Source organism: Microcebus murinus, chromosome 5, assembly GCF_040939455.1.
Source record: "Microcebus murinus isolate Inina chromosome 5, M.murinus_Inina_mat1.0, whole genome shotgun sequence".
NCBI lineage: Eukaryota > Metazoa > Chordata > Mammalia > Primates > Cheirogaleidae > Microcebus > Microcebus murinus.
The window spans coordinates 86,239,022-86,259,844 of record NC_134108.1 but is presented as its reverse complement, the minus strand read 5'-3'; the positions used below and the strand labels follow the sequence as shown (position 1 = coordinate 86,259,844).

Genomic DNA, 20,823 nt, shown 5'->3' with positions numbered 1-20,823 from the left:
ATTCATTTTTAAAAAGATTGAAAGCATCTAGTGCTGGTCCAGAAGTGGGCATTACTGATAGAGATGAAATTGGTACAGGCTTTGAGCAACAATATGAATGAAATACACCACCACAGGGCTTGGGATTCCAAGCATAGGTATGCATCATTCTGGAATGATCATAGCAATAGAGTGGGTCTTTTTTCAGTGCCTTCTTGAAGAGCATGCTTGCTCTAGATTGCTTGCATGTCACACACAGGCCATGAGGAACCAGGACTACTGTTTCCTGCTCACCTCTGCAGCTACTTCCTACCATTGTGTGAAGGCCATCACACCTGCACCAGGTTGGAGCTGATGCTGAGCTCAGCCACAAACATGCCCATTGGTCTCTAGTTCCTCATTCCTCTTTGTAAACTTCTACAGAACCACCTCCCTTCCTCAAGGTGCAGGTATGTCCATGAGGTTGTGGAGACGATGAAGAACATTATGATCACTTCATCGATCTACTCCAATTCTCCTTATAACACTCTCCATGACTGTATTTCTGCAGATTCAAGAAAGTCAGTTGGAGGCCAAAGCTAAGATGTTCTGTTCTGGGTGGCTGGCACCTACCTCTTGTTCCCTGGGCAGGAAGCCTCAGCTTTGGAGATGGATGACTAAAAAGGACTTGAAGAAATGAAAATAGTTACTTTAATATCTCACCAGTAGTATTTCCTTTGCAACATAAAGGGGAAAAATACCAAGCATACTTCTTGTTCATTGTTATTTTAAACTCTAGACAGAGTTGGAAAACTTTTTATAAAGACCTTTCCCTGCAGCTCCTGGACCTGGGCAGTGGTTTCATAAGTTATGTTAATGAGGCCCAGGCTCAGTTAGCTTTATTTATGAAACCTTGTGCATATGAATAAGGCATATTCCTATATCTTCTGAAAATAAGATTCCAAATACTTTCAAGGGTCTTTTCAGCAAAAAAATTATTTGCTTTTTATAATGGTTGATTGAAAAGCACATCTTTTCTGTTTTCCTTTTATGCTGTTATTATAATTCCTACATCGAATGGGAAGTATGCTCCAAGATACTCCCATTAATTAATAGAGAGCTTTGATCATTGGTGAAGTGATTGTGATTTATTTGCTTTTGTCCACATGTAGATATGCTACAGTCCTTTCATTACTGGCTTTCTCCATATCAGTATTACCTCAAGATGATTCCAAACAGATGTTCTGGTTAAAACGTGATGAAAGCTAATATCAAAATGGCAGAGAGCTGAGGAACTCTTCAGGTGGAATGTAAGTTCGCTTAGAAGGTAAAGCACTCATGTAAGGTGAGTGGCTGTACCCTGGTATTGTTCAACTCAGCATGAATTTTAGCTGAATAATTCTGTGCAGCTCCATTTGTTACTTAATGTAGTTCTAAAAATGTATTTGCCCTTTGGTCTTTGTCATTCCTCACACATCTCTTAGAGTGCTTAACATTCTTTCTGTTCCTTTTAGGGGAAAAATTTATTTTTCCTTTACTGTTGATAATAGAATATTTTGGATGACTTTTTACTTTAAAAAATATGATAGAACTCCATGGTGAGAGCATATGATTTACTGTGCCAAGCTGTTTTGTTGATTTAGCTCCCAGATGAGCAAGAAAATAAAAGGCAGAAGTGAACAGTTTAGATCAGATAGGCGATATTATCAACCAAATGACAAATGTGACTCCTGAAAAAATGTGAAATAAGGTGGTTAAGACTAAATTTAGAATTAAGTTTCATAGGGAGTAGCTGTATGTAGAACATTGTATTTAATATATAGAACATCGAGATAATCTTTGGCAGAAGAATGATGTCTCGTGGTAATCAATCCACTGGAACAGGATACCCCTAAATCAGCCACCTCCCTCTGTGAACACACAGGAAAATCGTAGAAATGGCCATTATTTTTAGCCCAGCATCTACTGGCAACAGAGTGAGTCATCTCTATGACTACGTGAACATCTTTTGGCCACAGGTACTTGAAATTATTTTTTAAATGGACTGAAAGATGCCAAGAGCCAACTTATAGTAATCCAGCTGCTATCTGATAATGAAAAGTCTGCCTAATCTTTACTTTCATAACAGTGCAAACTTTTTCAGAAAAACTTTAAAAAGGTGAATGTAAATATTTTAGGATTGTTGAAAGATTTTTTTTTTTTTAAATTTCTGCTTGCCCCTCAGAATAACTAATTTTTTTAATGCTTGGGTAAAACAAGTTATTAACAACAGCTAAATATTATATATGTATATATATAAATATAATATTATTTTAGAGATTTTTTAAAATATAGTTGAGAATGTTAGCTCCTTGTGGTTGGTGATCAGACCTTGACTCTTGCCTGCCTAACAGTGAACAGTGACAATTTGAAGGGCTAGATTTCAGAATTGAAGTACAAAAGGGATCTAAGGGAAAGAGCATTTAAAATGTAATTTGATATTCTAGAACTTTGAGAAAAATTGTCTATCACCTGTCTATCTCCTATCCATCTCTCTCTCTCTCTCTCTCTCTCTCTCTCTCTCTCTCTCTCTCTCTCTCTCTCTCTCTCTCTCTCTCTCTCTCTCCATCTGGCCATCCATTTGGTTTCACCAGAGGATGAAAAGGACCATCTCCGTGAGCATCTCGCAGTGAGATGAGAGGACATATGTTGGCTTGTGCTTCACCTCCTCTATCCCTAAGCTTAATTTGAAGCATGACTCTGAGCTGAAATAGGGCTAGTTTCATTCTGCCTTTTTTTTTTTTCCCAAACAGACATACAACAGTATTATTTCCTTTCTTTTTGCTGAAGAAGAAACAGTTCCCTCTTAGGAGAGTAAGTAGTATTTTCAAAAGCTGCTTCAACTTCTTCAAAAACAGGGAAATGACTCAATTGTAAGCACTGCCTTTTCTTCCTAATAAACTGTCTACAAAAGAAAGTCAGCGCATCACACACTGACATTTGCATTTGATGATGGTATTTTTAACCATCACAATATTTTCTTTGCCTGAAAAATTATCTTGATTTTTACCACCTCCAGATCCTTGCCTAGAAATGAGTTACGGTCTGTCAGTAGGTCATGCTTTTTTGTGACTCTTTACATTTTCTATTCTCTTTGAAGGCTGTAGGACAGAGGTCAGGCTTAGCTTTACATTTGCTATCCTCTTTGAAGGTTGTGGAGCAGAGGTCAGGCTTAGCTTGCCAGTCACTGCGAATTTCCTTTATTCTCACAGTATACTGTGCTGGGTGTTAATGATAACGTGGGGGACCAAGGATACTTCACCTAATGGCTATTTTTCCTTCTCATTATTCCGTAGATGAAATTAATCAAGTATTAAAATTAGGCACCTCTATCCTTAGATAAAGATGTTTTTTTCAATTCCCATCTCTAATTTTAATGTGTGCCATTAGGTAAAAAAAAAATAAACAAGATAAAATTATGATAATGATATTATAAAATATTTTGGAAGGGTAGGAATAATAATTCCATCATTCCACTCAGGGGACCAGAGGTGATTAGTAAGGATGGTCTGTAGGCAAGGAGAGAGGGACACGTGGGAATATCATCAACAAAGAAACAACAAAAACCACAAAACCAATTTGATCAACATGTAAGGAAAAGGGTAAATGTGAGAGAATCTTTACAAAAATGACAAACGAATAGACAGGCTCAAATTTTCAAGTGGATACTTTTCAAAAGATGCTCGATGAGCATTCAGAACTCAGGCATAACAATGATAGAACAAGAATTATTTCATGTCAATTTTGAGTTAAATTTTAAAATTCAAGCTGCAAAGTCTAATTACATAAATCTCAAGGAGTTTTTTTTTTTTAAATGAGATTAGGTAACTTAATATTTGCAAAATATTTAGAACACTGTTTATCACACAATAAGCACTATGTGAGTTCCCCTTTTATTATTTTTATCTCGGTTGGTCCGTGCACAATATTATGAGGTAAATATTGCTATGAATCCCTTTTCATGTATATCTCAGGATAAGTTACATGCTTGGAGAAACTACATGTCCCACTGAATATGGTCTTGGTAGGGACTGTCATTGAGGTAGCTACCCTTCTCTGCAGCTCTGGTCTCCTCAGATGCATTATCCCTTGATTTTGAACTCTAAATGATAATGAGAACTGTTGGAATTTATCCCTGAAGAGAGTGACCTGGATCCCAGAGATACACCCTGGTTTCTTAGCCTGTTCCTGAGAATTTTTTTTTATTTCTTGAACTACTCCATACCTTCCGATACATTCTGTTGTTTCCATTGTGACTTTTGTTCTGCATTGCTGCCTGCTTGGGCGAGGGGGACTGGCATACGATGAAGGGAACTGACAGTGCCCTATCGCAGTTAGCTCTGCTGTGGCCTAAGCTGGCTCAAGAAAGGCTAACATGGCAGAACCCTTTGTCCTGAGACAGGGAGGATTCAAATGGCCCCAGGACAAACATGCCACCTGACTTCTCTAGTATAATAAAATTATGGTAATAAAGGCGGCTTTAAATATTTTTCATCTAATTATTTTGCATTATCAGAGTCATGATTGCCTGAGGGTCTGTAGCATTGTTGAGTGCCTATGTTCATCTAATAACTTTATTTTTATACTATTGTCTGACCATTCTGCTTGTAAATATGGTTTCTATTTCCTCGTATCTTTTTAAATTTCAGAATATTATGGGGGTACAAATGTTTTGGTTACATAAATTTCTTTTGTACCATTTTAGTCAAAGTGACAAGTGTGCCCATCACCCAGATAGTGTGCATTGCATTTCCTCTTACTGATCCCAAATATTATCAATTTCTTAAGAGAAGGGGCCAAGTCCTTTTCTAAGCATCATTATCTGCCATAACTAGCTTCTCTAGGTTTTCCAAAATAATTTCTGACTATTCCCCACCAGGTTCAGTTGTCCTTGTTTTCCTGAACACTTGCTACTCTGTTCCCCTCTCCAGGTGTTTGCTCATGCTGTTTCTCCCACTTGAAACGCTCTTCCTCTTCCACTTCATCCTTTAAAATCATACACAGTCTTCGAATCTCAAGTGACCTTCCTTCCTCATATGTAAATCCATGTTGATTTCTCTCTGAATTCCTATTGCACTTACAAGCAGTCCTTCACAGTATAGTAATTATTTTATATGTGAGTGTTTAGAGTTTTACCTGAATGGTAAGATTCAGATAAAAGTGATTGGTTATTTTTTCCCCAATATTTTATTATCAAAATTTTTAAACATATAGAAAAGCTAAAGGAATTTCACAGTGTAAATAGTCATATACCCACCTACAGCCTAAAACTAATGTTTTGCTATGTTTGCTCTATTATATATATACCTCTATCCATTCTTCTATCTATCCATCATTTCAACTGGTTTTTTGTGGTGCCTTGCAAAAATAAGTTGTAGAAATCAGAGCCTTTCACCCCCAATACTTCAGCATGCCTATCACTAACTAGATGCAATATTTTAAATGATATTTTGGGGATTAATTTTTCTATAGTCCATAGAACCCAACACAGTATTGACCACATCATAGAAGATGAGTTTGCTCACATTGGGTTGAATTTAGTATCACTTTGAAAAGCACTGGAAACTGAAGGTGTGGAAGCCCAGATAAATGGTCACTAGAGCCTTAGAGGCAGATAGAGGTGAGTGTGTTTTTGAGAGTTTCAGAGGAGACATATCTCTATGTAGCTTCTATTAGTCTAACTTCTAAACTCTCAAATATATTCTAGGAGGATGTTCAGGCAAAATTTGACGAGGCAATTAGTTGGTAACTAGACTAGTCATCATCTGACTGACTAAAATACTAGGAGGAGTAAGAAACAGATATCTTGGTTTATCTGAAGATAGATAGAAATGAGGTGATAAAATAGTCCTAACAGGCAAAAATATGGGGTTCATGTGTAGCAGCCTGTCCACTGTAGCCAGTTGGGTGTAAACTCAACTCTTTTATAGAGCCAGCACACACTCCAAATAGACAATTTGAGCCCAGGATGGAACTTTCAGGAGGATATTTTCCTGAACCTGTGAGGGGGTGAGTTTCTGACCTCCTATTAGCTGAACAAAAGTCATAATGCTTCTCAGATTTGATAACATCTTTAAAACATGTTATTGTGCTAGTCATTATTCACCCTGAGTTCTTTCCATAACTGAGATATATTTATATTCTTATCCCTATCAATATGCATGTCCATATCCACATATATCCCTCATTCATTAAATGACAGTTTCTTTCTCATCCATGCATCTTTGATCATACCCTCATTAAAGTCCTTTCCTGACTGTTGTTCTGTTTAAAAACAGCCCCCCTCCTCCACCATTATGCTCTACCTCTGCATTCTATTTCACCTGGGACATTTCTCAAAGTTTTTAGTGACTTGTTTACTTATTTCTTATATTTAGTTTATATATTTCTTATATTTTAGTTACTTGTTTACTTATATTTAGTTTATATATTTCTTATATTTTAGTTACTTGTTTACTTATTTCTTATATTTCCACCTTAGCAAGCTAAAACTTAATCGATATCATAGTACCTGACCCATAGTACATGACCTAGAGTACACTTCTAATTAAAATTTACTGAATCATATGTCCTGAAAATACACAAATAGGGAGAGAATTTGTTTCAGTGTTAGCCTAAATATTCTCACCCTAGCTCTTTTCTTTCTCCATTTTCTAGTAATTTTATCCACCCTGGGCCCTTGACTGGAGGCTGCACTCAGATTTGACTTCTGAGTAGTGCTACAAGTTACAAAATCATCTACCCCTTCCCTGAAAACTCCCATTCTTTAAGCATGCCTCTCTCAGCTAGGGGTTAGGAGAAAATTATATCTGATGGAAGAAATTGACCACAAGCTGTGAATGATTGAGAACTTTGCTTAATGTGTTAAATCTCCTGAGGATATTTACATATTCTGATGAGAGTGGTAAAATCTGGCAGTATGACTAAGCAACTTAAATAATTTTAGGCAGTTTATGTGAAAAAGAGCTAGAGACTTAGTTGGCTAAAAACACAATGTGAATGATCTGAAAATTAAGGAAAGCTAATGCCAATTCATTCTTCTGCAAGCATAGTATAATCTCACTTTTGCTAGGGATTTTTACATTATAGGGGGAATGGTGAGTTCCACTATCTCTGACAGATTATATGGGAGCTGGTAAGTTGCATGGAGAATATAGTGAATACCGTGTTTCCCTGAAAATAAGACCTACCCATAAAATAAGCCCTAGCAGGATTTCTAAGCATTTGCACAATATAAGCCCTTCCCCGAAAATAAGACCTTGTGATGGGCATGGCTACGTAGCGCATCTGCACAACTCATGCATTTTGTCGCAGAGCAGTAAAGAAGATAAGCAGCCCTTCTCATCTGCCCCATGAGAGCTCTATTGGTCGACATGAGAGATTGGGGTCAATGGTTCTAATGGAAATAGAGTCACAAGAAATTTAGGATGGAATTCGGGGTTTGGAGAGTTATGATGATGTTCCAGAAGAAGACGATTTAATTATATTTGAATAAATGTAGCTTGTTGTACCGTACTTAAAAAAAGAGAACACATCCCCTGAAAATAAGCCCTAGGGTGTCTTCTTGAGGAAAAATAAATATGAGACCCTGCCTTATTTTTGGGGAAACACAGTAATTAGGATGGTGACGATCTCCCAAATCATGTCATTGAAAAATGGGTTAGCAGCTGGGAATATTTTGTCTATAGAAAAAAAAAACCAAACACTTGGAGAAGATGAGTAAACTTACTTCATTCATTTGAAAAATACCAATTGAGCACATACTGTATACTAGCACTAAATTAGATGCTGTGAAAAAATAGTGATTAAAAACAAAAATAGTCCTGCTCATATAGAGTTTAGATTCCATGGTTAGAAAATAGTTAAGGACAGCTAAGTAAAAATAAGAAGAGAACAAATTTATAGATTTATGCTTGCTCTTTTTTGTTTTAAAAGAGCAGGTAGAGGACCAGTGCAAATAAAATGATAAGGAAAAAATATGTTTACTTAATGTAGACAAGTCCCTAACATACACAGTGTCTATAAATCTGAGATGGGATGCTTTCCGGAGTAGCAATTTCTCGGTATTGTTAAAATTTAGTTAATACTCTCAAGGTTCAAGGTGATTGTAGATGTGCATCTGTATGCATTATTCCCTGTATGGGGATGAGAGTGGAGATTTGCCCAGAAGTGTTTCTAAGATTCTATGATTATGTGTTAATCAAGGTCACTAATTTTCGCTTATTATAACGAGAGAAATGAGAATGATTGTTCTCCTAGAAAGAAGTCCTTCAGGTCAGGTTTGGAAAAGAGGAGTCATTTGATTTGCACTTCTTGATCCTTTCACAAAGGAAAGAGTCAAGTGCCCCATGGGCCTGGCACAATGAACAAACAACTGATAACTCTTTCTCTATCTGTATTAGGAAGCAAAGCATAGGTCACAGAAAGGGGAAAGATAAAGGCAGCAGCAGGTCATCTATAAAAATAGACATGAAAGATGATGTAGGGAAAGATCGCTGAATATGGGCCTGGCTCTACCTTTCCTATTTCTTCTTGAGTCATGTGGCTCCAGGCAAGTCCCTTTTCCTCTCAGATGTGAAGTATCTCAGTAGAAAAATGAGGGTTTGGACTATATTTTCTTTAATGTAACTTTTAAGTCTTACATTTAAATATCATAGTAAGAAGTAAATGTATGTTTTGTGAGAATGCTTAAGTATTTTAGACCATTAAAGTAACACGTTAGAAATAAAATTGGCCATCTTCTCAGTGGATCAATGGGTATCATCACATGTAATGAAAATACCACTCCTCTGATTTCTGAACTTAGGCAATAAATCTTGCAATGAAAACCCTTTAAAGAAGCACTTAGAAATATTTTTGAGCAACTAATGTTGTGATATTTTAAAGGAACTATTCTCTCAAATAATAATCAAATATTATTGTAGTTCATATTTATCTGTTCTAGTATGTGAATCGAATTACTTAAATACATTCCAATAAAATTGACAATTATAGTGGCAGTGCATATCTAAAAGAATATAGTAATCTTGCTTGAGAAAAATATGAAAGATAATATATTAATCTGTATCAATATTTTAATTAGAAAAAATATTCATATTAGTATAACATATCCCTTATTAGACAGAAGGGGAATGTGCTGAACTTTTCTGCCTTTCTGGACTTTTAAAAGAATGTGTCTCCTAATTGATCCATGTAACTTTCAAGGATAAAAAAAATCTCTTCAAAAACCTTTTTGAATCATACCTAACAATTATAGACTAATGAATTTTAAGTAGCACAATGCTATGGCTTTTTCACAATAGCAAATGCATTGAAATTTTTGATTTGCAATGAGTATAGCAAGATGTATAATAATTCATAAATGCCTTTAAAACATCTTTAAGTTTATCATAACTATGTATTTTGTGGGTAAAGTAGAAATAATCCCATCTATGCCTTTTCTTAATTTCAGAACTGACAAATGGTATACTGATTCCATTTTTCTTCCAATATGTTATCACAATTGAACATAATTTCACTAAATTTTATTTTTTGAAATTCCTTAACAAAAAAAATGGCAGTCATATATGTCAAAATAGAAAATAAAAAAGTTTTAGGTTTTGCACACTGTTTATTTTTATAATAATTGAGTTTTCAAAATTGTTTAGTTCACTAATTTTATAAAGCATATTTTAGAATTAAAAATATTAAATATTAAAAATATTGAATATTAAAAATTAAATTAAAAATATTGAATATTAAAAGTTTCATGAAAAGTGAAAAATATAAAACATTTTAACTTCATTTATTGCCTAGAATATAGTCCATGTGATATTGAGTAGTGACTAATGTTGAGCTCTGAATTCAGATTTTCTGACTTTGAAGACTTCATGTGATTTTTCAGTGTCCTTAGCCTCTCTGTGCCTCCGTATCTTCCTTTTAAAATGAGCATAACAATATCTCACTGGGTGGATATTAGGGATAAATAATTAAATGTAGGTAAAAAGCTTAGAAGTATGCTTGGAAAGCAGTAAGAACTTAATCAGTGATAGCTATTTTATCGTTAATATAATTTAGATTTTCTTTAAGAAAGAAATTAGAATCAATACTCTTTCCATCTAACCTTGAAGGACCTCTACTAATGCCATTCCCTTTTTCGAAACATAGCTTTTGGAATTCCTATTGGGTTTAAGTCAATTTTCTAATTTCTTGTATGAACATTTTATCATTTGTGCAATTGCATACAGCAAACTTACTGCCTAAATAATCTCCCTAAAAAGCTAAATTTCTTTTTTCTTTCTTTCTTTTTTTTTTTTTTTTTTTCTTTGAGATGCAGTCTCACTTTGTCACTGTGGCATCAGCCTAGCTCATGGCAACCTCAGACTCCTGGGCTCAAACGATTCTCCTGCCTCAGCTTTCTGAGTAGCTGGGACTACAGGTGTGCACCACCACACCTGGCTAAGTTTTTCTATTTTTAGTAGGGACAGGCTCTCACTTTTGCTTAGGCTGGTCTCCAACTCCTGAGCTCAAATGATCCTCCCACCTCGGCCTCCCAGAGTGCTACGATGACAGGCGTGAGCCACCTCGCCCAGCCTAAAAAGCTAGATTTCTATGGGCTTCACCTACTTAACTGATCTCCTTTAGTAAGATTTCCATGATGAAGTTCATATAATTGTTTTTCTTCTAGGTGAAACATCTCAACCCTTACATAAATGTGTATGCTTTGTCAATTCAGTTTCACATGTGGTCTTGGGGGCCATATCCGTTTCATAAATAATTATTCTATTCCTGGCATTTTTATAGTAGGTTAAGTGTGACGAAGAGAAGAGATATTTGCACAATTTATTGTCTGATTTTGAAGACGAGATAACAAAAGAACAATGGAAACATTATAAGGCATAAGCGTGCTGAAAATTGAGAGTAAGGAAGATTAATACGAGTTGGGACCTGTCTAGGTTAGCATCTGAAAGGAAGTGGGCTTGCAGAGAGCATAGTGTACAATTTAGTAGAAAAGAACAGAGAGAAAATTTCAAGGAGGAAATTGTAGCATTAGCTGAGACAAACGTGGAGGTAAAATGTAGGAGTATGTTTAGGGCAGTAAGAATTGTGGCTTTAATGGAATGGACAGCCCATGTTGGTTGGGTATTAGAGGAGGCTAAAGACATGTAGGTAAGGAGCTGATAAAGATACTTGATTATAATCCACATAATTTCTTCTTGAGTTGATGATGGAGGAAGGAAGCTCCTTATAGATTCTTTGATTTGAGAGTGACCTCATTTGAAGAATATTTCAGGAAAAAAAATCTGAACAAGAAGATATGCAGCATGGTTAAATATGAGGGATCCAGGGTAAAATGGCCTAGGAAGGAACCCTGTTTCAATGATTCATTTGTTGCATAACCTTATCTAAATTACTTAATCTCTTAAAGTTTCAGTTTCCTCCTCTCTTGAATGGGTATCATAAAAGTAACTATTCCTTAAAGATATTATGAAGAATAAATGAGATAGTTTGTAAAATATTTATCATAGTGGATGTCAGTGCAAAATAAACATGTTACGCACCTGTTAATGGACATGAAAAAATGAAAAGAATGAGATTATTGTTATGCAGGCAAAGTTTTCAGCATATCCTTGTAAATAAAATCTTGTTTTGTAGGATTGGCTCCATACTTACCAAACACTTACTGTCCACATCACAATCATCTGGACAGCCTTCTCTCCTGCTGTCACGGAAACAAATCTGCTTATAGCAGTTCAGGTGGGGAGGCTTACGGACTTTCCTGTAGCAGCCCGGACTCTGATAGCTCCAGGCATATCACTTTCCCAGCTATGAAGCTATAAAAAGAGGCAAACCTAACAAGAAAGAAACTTCAAACACATTTCCACCAGAGGGTAGTGGATTAATCACCTTACTAACTGCCCAATTACGAAGTGTTTTTAATAAGATGCTATAAAATAAAAAGTAGTGAGCATTTTTTCTAGTTCTAGGGTAGCAATAGAAGAAATAGATGTATGTGGATAATAAACCATAATAACAATACTCTATGTTTGAGGAATACTTGATGTTTTCCAAAGCAATTTCATATAGATGATATTCACAGAAGCCTATATGGCAGAAAATGGGTGTTATTTTCTTTATGTTTCAAAGAAAGAAACAGGTAAAAGACTTTGCAGTTTTACAGAGAATGCTTTGCTTCCTTCTTCATTGCCAGGGTTCTGCCTTTCAGGTATCCTGGACCTTCATTTTGAATCTGAATGAACCTGTAAAGATCTATCTTTTTGCTCTAGACCCAGGTATACCATATTAGGGCAGTGCTCTCTGTTCTAATGATAGATCATTGAATGGCATTATTTGGAGTTGTATCTGTCCATGCTGATGCACATCTACACAGTTAGCATTTTGGGTTTTGCTGTGATTAGTATTTAGCTGTCCTTACTAAGATTCACTATTTCTTTAGGTCACTCCTGATAAGAAACAACAACCCATTAACACGAGTCACTTAGCTCCCTGGTTACTACAGTGAGGTGAGAGTGGATGTGAGGACATACCTCTAGTTTATCTAAAAATAACATTAGCTTGGTTAGGTACAAGTCAAACTCAGGTGTCTCAGGCTTCATCAGCCATTAAGTATACTGATGGAGCCATGAGCCTCAAGCAGTTGGAGTGGATGCTGTGGTGTGCTGCCCAGAGTCCCCCTGGGGATGGGAGCGGGTACAAAGACCTGGTCCTCTTGACTCAATTCAGGAAAATATGAACATCCCAACTCCAGAGCTTCCCTTAGGGGCAGCTCAGGGCTCTGTTGCAACTACTTCTAATTCAATTCTACCTCTTCTCAATCTTACTTCCCTCACTGTCTTCCAGGTGTTCCTAAGAGCCCTCCGTAATAAAATTCCTGCATGTGAATCTTCATGGCACAGTCTGTTTCCAAGGAATCTGACCTAAGACATAGTTTTCAAGTCTCAGCGCTTGAGAACCCACTCTCTTTACTCCAGGAGTTACAATTCATTATAGAGTCTCCCTTTTCAGATATTTTTGGGAATTCTCAAAACTTGCTTACATGTGTTGTCCCCAGTATCAGACTTGCTTGTTGGTGTTTTTTTAATTATTATTTTTGTATTTCATTTTTCTAACAAATACAGTATGTTCTTTTAATTGTTTATAAATATGTATAAACAGAAGTTTACACTTGTGATAGTTGTTAGTCTTGTTTCTGTAAATATGTGATCATTGGTTTAAAAACTAAAATAATATAGAAATGGAATATTTTTTGATATATTTACCTTAGTAAATTTTCTTTTATTATGTTTTTGATTTCAAAACTGTTAGGTGGGTGCAAATGTTTGGGTTATTCCTATTGCATTTGCACCACCCAAATCAGAGCTACAAGTGTGCCCCCCCCCCCCATTCAACACTTTACTTTTTACTGTTCCAAGAATTCTACACAGAGGTTATGCTAAGCTGGAACTGTGTTAACCTCACTTTCTCTGAGGCTTAGGAGGCAAATGAGTTGGAATTGTCCTTCACTCTAATCTCTGCTACTGCACCCTGGGAGGGACATGTGTCGTTGCCATTACCATGTAAGCAGGAGAATGCTCCCTTGCTAGTTTATTCATTTGGGAGAGGGCAAGAGATTCCCAGGGCATGGTTAAGTCCATCTTGTTTCATCCCTTAGATTGGAAATTTTTGCACTCCAAAAGGTGGGAGCTTTACCTAGGTGTTTAATAAGCTCCTATGTAAATCAGCAAATGGAACTGGGTACTATGGCTTTATTGTCAGCATGAAGCACAGAAAAATTTCTGTTTTACGGTGATTGGTAAAGGGTTTTGTCCTGCAATCCCCTTCCTTTTTATATGTGTAACGTTTTATCTTTGAGGGGCAGGATTGGAGTTCCCATATTACTGGCAATAAGAATTAGGCCAGCTATTACACAGTCGAAAAGTAAGAGGGACAAGGACAGCATTTTATGTCAAATACCATAAAACAGAAATTTACTGTATCTTATGATGGCATTAGAATAATTTATCTGAAGAAATATTAAAACTCATTCTATGTTTATTGAGTTAAAACACTTTGGCCCAATACCAGTAACAGCTTTTAATTTTAAAGAAAATTAGTAAATCTTTTGAAAAGTCTTAAGTTATTCTTAACTGAATTCTTAAGTTTAAAGATGTTAAATTGTAAAACAGTTAATATCTATATCTATATCTACATATATTGGTCAGTACATTGGTTAGTACATTGATGAAGTCATGAGCAAATTCTGGCATAGCTTCCTTGAGCTTCATTTGGAAAGTTATGTGGTTGTCCTTTTTTTTTTTTTAAATAAATAAGATGATCTCTCTTTTGAGTTCATTAGTGAGAATTATTCTAAATAAGTTAATTAAGATAAATATGCTATCAAAGATTGAGGCCTATCACTAAGAATAGGCTTTAAGGAGTTTTCACAGTAAAATATCTTTCCTGGTAGTTGTTTTAAGGCAGTAAACAAATACCCTCTGACCATAATGATAAATCCAAATTAAGGAGAGGTATGGGGCCAACTGAAGTAGGTTAGAAAATACATAAAATATAAATCTATATTTTTAAATGACCACTTCATCATTTAATGAACAAATAATCCTTTGACATTTGCTCATGAATCTTATTTTTCAACACGTTAAATTCTTTAACTGTCCTGTATGCCAAAGTGTTCTCTGACCCTATCAATTATTGTTTTTCTGTCCAAATTTCTATATATTCAATTTACTCCTAAGTCTTCATTTGTTTCCTATTACCTTCTAATATAACTGTCAAAATCTTGTCTTAAAAGTGATAGAATACACACATTTTAGAATTACAGAGGGAAGGCTTTTAAGGATTGAAGTTCATTTTGCTGTATACTCTGCCATCACACAAGAATAACTCAAACTTCCTTAATAGTCTTTTCTGACAGTTGTAGAAATTTACCACTAATAATAAAGGATGAAGAGAATCTGAAGCCTTCCCCAGCATACACTGCTAATGCTAAAAATTTTTCTTGCCTTTTATTTTTATTTATTGTGATTCTCTGCATTAGAAATGACAGTGCTTGATGATAATTTGCTGAAGATCTAAATATCTTTTCACCTTGAACTTTATATGTTCTCATCATAACTAATTTCTGTACAGTTGCCTACCCGAGCATGGTGTTATCTACACTTTGATATCTTTGCAGATCCTCTTTTATCTGTTGTCCCCTGGAAAATTCCTAATTGTTCTTCAAAATTGAGTTCATTTTTCATTTTGAAAAAATCCCCCTTTCTCCTCCCTAGTCTTTGTGTTTGCTCTCCAGACTTGAGAGTCTACCAGTTCTCTAGTCTGTTTCCTCACCTTAACATAATACACAATGAGGAGTTGTGGACTTGAGTTTTCACTTTTGTAACTTTGTTAATTGCCATTCCATAGACATCTTTGACATCTATAGACATAGATTCATAGACATCTTTGAAATATTTTCTTAAGCTTATTTAATAAAAGACATTTTAGTTTTACAATTGGTCTTCACAATTAAACTGCATTATAACTTGTATCCAGCTTGTTTTGATGTTAGGTATGGACGTTATGTATGGATAGTGTAGATATAGATAAAGGAGCAAGGTTTAGATTTATGTATTTATATACACGTTAATGTACAGTAAAGTATAATATTATCTGAATTTCCCATATAGAGCTCTAGTTTTGCTACATCTCCTCTAAGAAATACCAGATGGAGGAGCTGATGAAAAAGATACAGAAATTAATATTGAAGTGATGAAGTTTGACCTTTTTAAGATGAAAATCTTGCCAAACTTTCCATATTGACATGACAACATTTTATGAATAAATCTAATATCTTATAGATTTAGCACAGTTCAAAAGTCACCATCTGTTTCAAGAAGTGAAGGTTCTCACTATTACATAGTTTCTTGGCTCCAAGACTTAAGATATGTAATCCATAGCTTATATAATATTAGCTATCAGAAATGTGTGAAAAACTTTTATGTATTTTAGAAAATTAGAAACATAAATAACATTTTGAGTTGTTCTGAAAATTATCGCTGTTAATACATTATGGATATTCTTTCTTCTTACATGCGCTTAGGTTGTCTCCTGCTCATTCTTTATATAAAGTTAGAGGTTAATACCAGCTAGGCAGCAAGTTCAAGCACAGAAAATATATGGGGAAATGGCAAAAAACTGGAATCTGATGTTAAGTAGAGTGGTCTGAGAGGCCTTTGACAAATTAAATATAGGTATTATAAAAGAAGTTGTGCTTTGTTCCTTTATTATTTTTCTATAAATTACTTACTAATAAACATCTTCATTTGATATAACCAAAATCAGTTCTATCAAAATCCTTTTTACTTCCCATTCTTTGAGATTAAGTGAAGATTTTGCATTATAATAAATTTTGTATCTACTTTATTTATCAAATGACTGTGGGGAATGAGCTAATTCAAATGAATAAAAAGTAATCTTCACTGATATACATATATATCCATGTGTATATATATGAGGTTTTTATCTCCTAGAAATTAAAAGGTCAATGGGAGGTAAAAATAAATCCATTTACAAAACTCAACAGCAGTATTTATTTTGTTTTCTGGACTAAATATTTACAAAGGTAATGTGATAAAAGTGCCCACAATGATTTTTCCTCATGTATATTTGGGTTTTATAATAATAAGTACTAACAAGAGTTCTTGCTGCTCAACTATTGGAAATTTTTCCAGCTTCTGTCTAGTTGATCCTAAACTATGCATTTGTTTACACTGACATGCTATTATTAACAAAAAATCGCTAATGGGATGTATGGTTCTGGCCGTATTGCAATTCTTGGCCATCAGCCCACTTTGGCTACCCTAAGAGTGTGCTAACCAAAGTAAATAATTGGATCTTAGAGTGTGCCTTCAATAGACATGGATAACTTTACACCTCTGGATAAATCTTTGAGGAAATGTTGTTAGGTGTGTGGGATGGTGGAATCTAAGGAAGGCAGATCAGGGTGTGTGGTTTTAAAATATGTAGATAACACAGTAAATCACCTAGAGGAAAGGACATAAGGATTTTTTAGAGAACAAAATACCGGGTAAAGAGTCAGCTCTTGTGTAAAACAGACACTAAAGGTCCAGAAAATTTTAAACCCCAGAAACTTTAAAAACTATATATATAGTAAGACAATTTTTCTGAACTTCCCCAAAAGAGAATAACCCTTGTGAAAACCAATAGCTCTCTCTATGTGATCCCTTTCAAAATTCGTTGAAATGAAAGACAAACTGTGCATGAGTATGAATTACAATGTATCTGCAGAACTGTGATCTCTGCTCCATTTCATTTAAGAAGAACTTCTATCTTGATACTGAATTGACCTCAATCACTACAAGTGGCTTATTCAAGTTTGTTCTACTTCTGTCTTCTATACTACAGATATAATGTGGATTTAGTAGGAGGAAATACTGGCTAATAACAAAATTAAAAAATAGTAGCTAAAAAAAAATGAAAAAATAAAGCCATCCTTTACCTGTTTACCTTATGGCCCATCCCATTAAGTTTTGAAAATAAGTTCTTATCAATCATGCTGTATTATTGTTCTCAAGAACCTCTTAAATATAGAAGAAACTCCATCAACATTTGTATTCTTAAAAAGGAGCCTAATTCATATGCTTTTTGGAGAGAAATCTATTCTGAATTTATATAGCAAGAGTCCTGTTAGTGAGAATTAGGATATTTGGAAAGAGCTATACAAAAGACCTTTTTAATTCTAAATTTTGCCCACTTAATGATAGGGGAGTAAGAGTGAACACATGAGACAGAGAGAGAGGGTGGCATCAACACTTGGGTAGATGGAGATAAAGCAAAGGCAATCACAGATCGAAGGACATGCACGAAGAGCAGAAATCAGAAGCCTCAATCTGTGTGTCTATCTCCATTTTCTCTGCCCTCTGGCAAGAATCTTCTTTCTTATATATTGTTTCTTATTGCTACAAACTTTTGAGAGACTTCTTTATGTTCTCAATGTTTTCTTTATTTTTCTATTTATTAACACCTTCTACTCAATTAATAATTCCAATCAACAATCAAATATCCTGAAATCTCTTTCATCTTACATTTTTTTCTCTTGGTTCCTCACCTCCCTCTAGTTACCACCTTACTTCTTTTTACACCTTCACATTAAAACTTCTTCAAAGAGCTGTCTAAACTTATTTTTTTTTTTTTTTTTTTTTTTTTTGAGACAGAGTCTCGCTTTGTTGCCCAGGCTAGAGTGAGTGCCGTGGCGTCAGCCTAGCTCACAGCAACCTCAAACTCCTGGGCTCGAGTGATCCTTCTGCCTCAGCCTCCCGGGTAGCTGGGACTACAGGCATGCGCCACGATGCCCGGCTAATTTTTTTTTATATATATATCAGTTGGCCAATTAATTTCTTTCTATTTATAGTAGAGACGGGGTCTCGCTCTTGCTCAGGCTGGTTTTGAACTCCTGACCTTGAGCAATCCGCCCGCCTCGGCCTCCCAAGAGCTAGGATTACAGGCGTGAGCCACAGCGCCCAGCCTGTCTAAACTTATTATCTCAGTTTTTTTTTTTTTCAATCTGGACTCTCATTCTATCACATTACAATGAAGTCTTCAGGTCATGGAATGATGTGGAAAGTTCTGTGGACTATTAGAGCATTTGATAAACTTTCCCATTGCCTTCCCTGATATTCCATTCCTTTTGTTTGTTTCCTACTTCTCCGGTTACCCCCTGTCAGATTCATTTACAGTTTCAACTTCCATTACAAGTCATTAAATGTTAGCTCCTCAAGACTCAGTCCCAGATAATTCTTTCTACTGTATACTCTTATCTATGCCCGTGGTTTCAGTTACCATCTGCACACTGACATCTCTTAAAAATTTATATTTCCCATCCAGACCTCTCCTCTGACCTTTACATCCATATATTCGATTGAAGTCTGAAATATCTTAAACCCTGTACACTCAAGCTGGAGCTAATGATCTTCTGTATTAAACCTGCTCTTCTTGCATTGTTTACTATCTCAGTGGACAATAAAATCTCCTATCTAGTTGCACATCAGGAAGTGAGTATTCATTTTTGACACCTTTAGTTTTACTTCTGATATTCAATGAGTCATACTTTTAATCCTAATTATGTCACTTTCTCTCTGACACCAAAGTAGAACAAGCTGCCATATGTCTTACTTGGGCATATAATAGCCATCTAACTGGCCCTCCTACAATCACTCCTTAACATAGCCACAAGGCCACACAGCATTTGTCAACTGCTGACCTTTCAAACTGTGTCTTCCATGACTAAACCACCCTCTTCTGCTTCTCTGTTTTAAACAGAGTGGCCTATTTGTTCTCTGAATATACTATGGTTCTTTCTTCCAAAGGACCTTTTCACATACTTTTCCCTCTGCTTGAAGCTCACAATCCCTGCTTTGCCTGTTTGTTGTTCTTTTACCAAGTTCACCTATATTCATTTCCAAACAACTTCCTTGGTCTCTCTAGCATAGAAAATAATACTTTGTGACTTGTTCTTCTTGCATTGTGTTTCTTTCATTTACAACACATCTCAAATTTTAATTATTCTCTCATTAGTGTGACTATTTGTCAATCTGCCTCACTAAACTGTATACACATGCGAGTTATGATTTTATCTTTTTTGGCTTACTATTGAATTCTAGGAGCTTGGTATAGTGCTAGAAATATAATAAGAATCATTTATTACATGAATAAATGAAATTAAACATAGAATAAAAACGAAAGAAATACAAAGAAAAAGGAGAAGCAAAAATTAAGACACATTGAAAGAGTCCTTTGCAGATGGGCACTCAAAATTTTTTAATTAATGATATATGATATGTAATATATGATGTAGTCCTAGGGTCAACCTGTTGTCACCTTGAACTCTTATAGGATATTGCCTATAAGAGAAAGCAGATTTGCACTTTTACATCAGTAAAGATATCTCCTTTTTACTTTCTAAAATGTTAATAAATACTTTGATTTTCAGTTTTATTGGAAGCATCAATTTCTTTTTTACAGGATGCTTTCAACTTGAGGCTATCTAAGAATCTGAGTGGTTTGAGGACTGTCCTATTAGGTTATTATAACTTAAAAATAAACAAGAAAATTATTCCTCAAGAAAAGTGTGACCATGAATAGAAATTACATCATACATAATTGAATATACCACTGTTTGTATAAAATTATGACATTGTATAAAATGATGATCTTATCAATAGAAATGCTTTTCAAATAGTTTTCTAAGTTATTCAATTTCTTATCTGATTCTTTTGTATGGTCAATGGCAAACACTTGTAAGGGAGATGGTTGAAATATGAGTTGTCCATTGCTCTGAAATAGTTTGTGTAGAACTCAGTGTGTTCCAAAAGGGTATACCTAATTTAAGAATAATAATTTTTCTTGTTATAATCAACTGAATTGTCCAGCCCAGACGCCCTCATTTCTTCCTTCATTCAGACATTTACTGAGTATCTCCTCTTTGTCAGATGCCCTGTTAAGTGCATTAAAAATGAGAAAGATACCATCCCTGCCTGTAAGGAGTTTACATTTTCAGATTGGTGTCACTTTTGTTGATGTTATTTTCAGATTGATGCAGTCTCTGAGAAAGTTTATGTGATTTATATAACCTTCATAGGTTAGCCAAGATTCCTGCTGATCAGACTAACTTATCTAATTGTCATCATATACACAAACTCAGTCACAAAATGATATTTTTCACTGACATAGAGTAACTTTGGAGACTGTTATTACAAGATTGCTATACTGATGAATTATTTTAAATCCTTGGCTGCTACATGTAAATGTTGTTCAGTAATGCCCTTGGGA

The 20,823-nt window shown here is 35.1% G+C and overlaps 1 protein-coding gene across 1 annotated transcript in view; it reads right to left on the bottom strand.

The window, feature by feature from the left end:
* Positions 1 to 20,823, bottom strand: part of EYS (EGF-like photoreceptor maintenance factor) — a 1,642,296-nt gene that overhangs the window by 264,978 nt on the left and 1,356,495 nt on the right.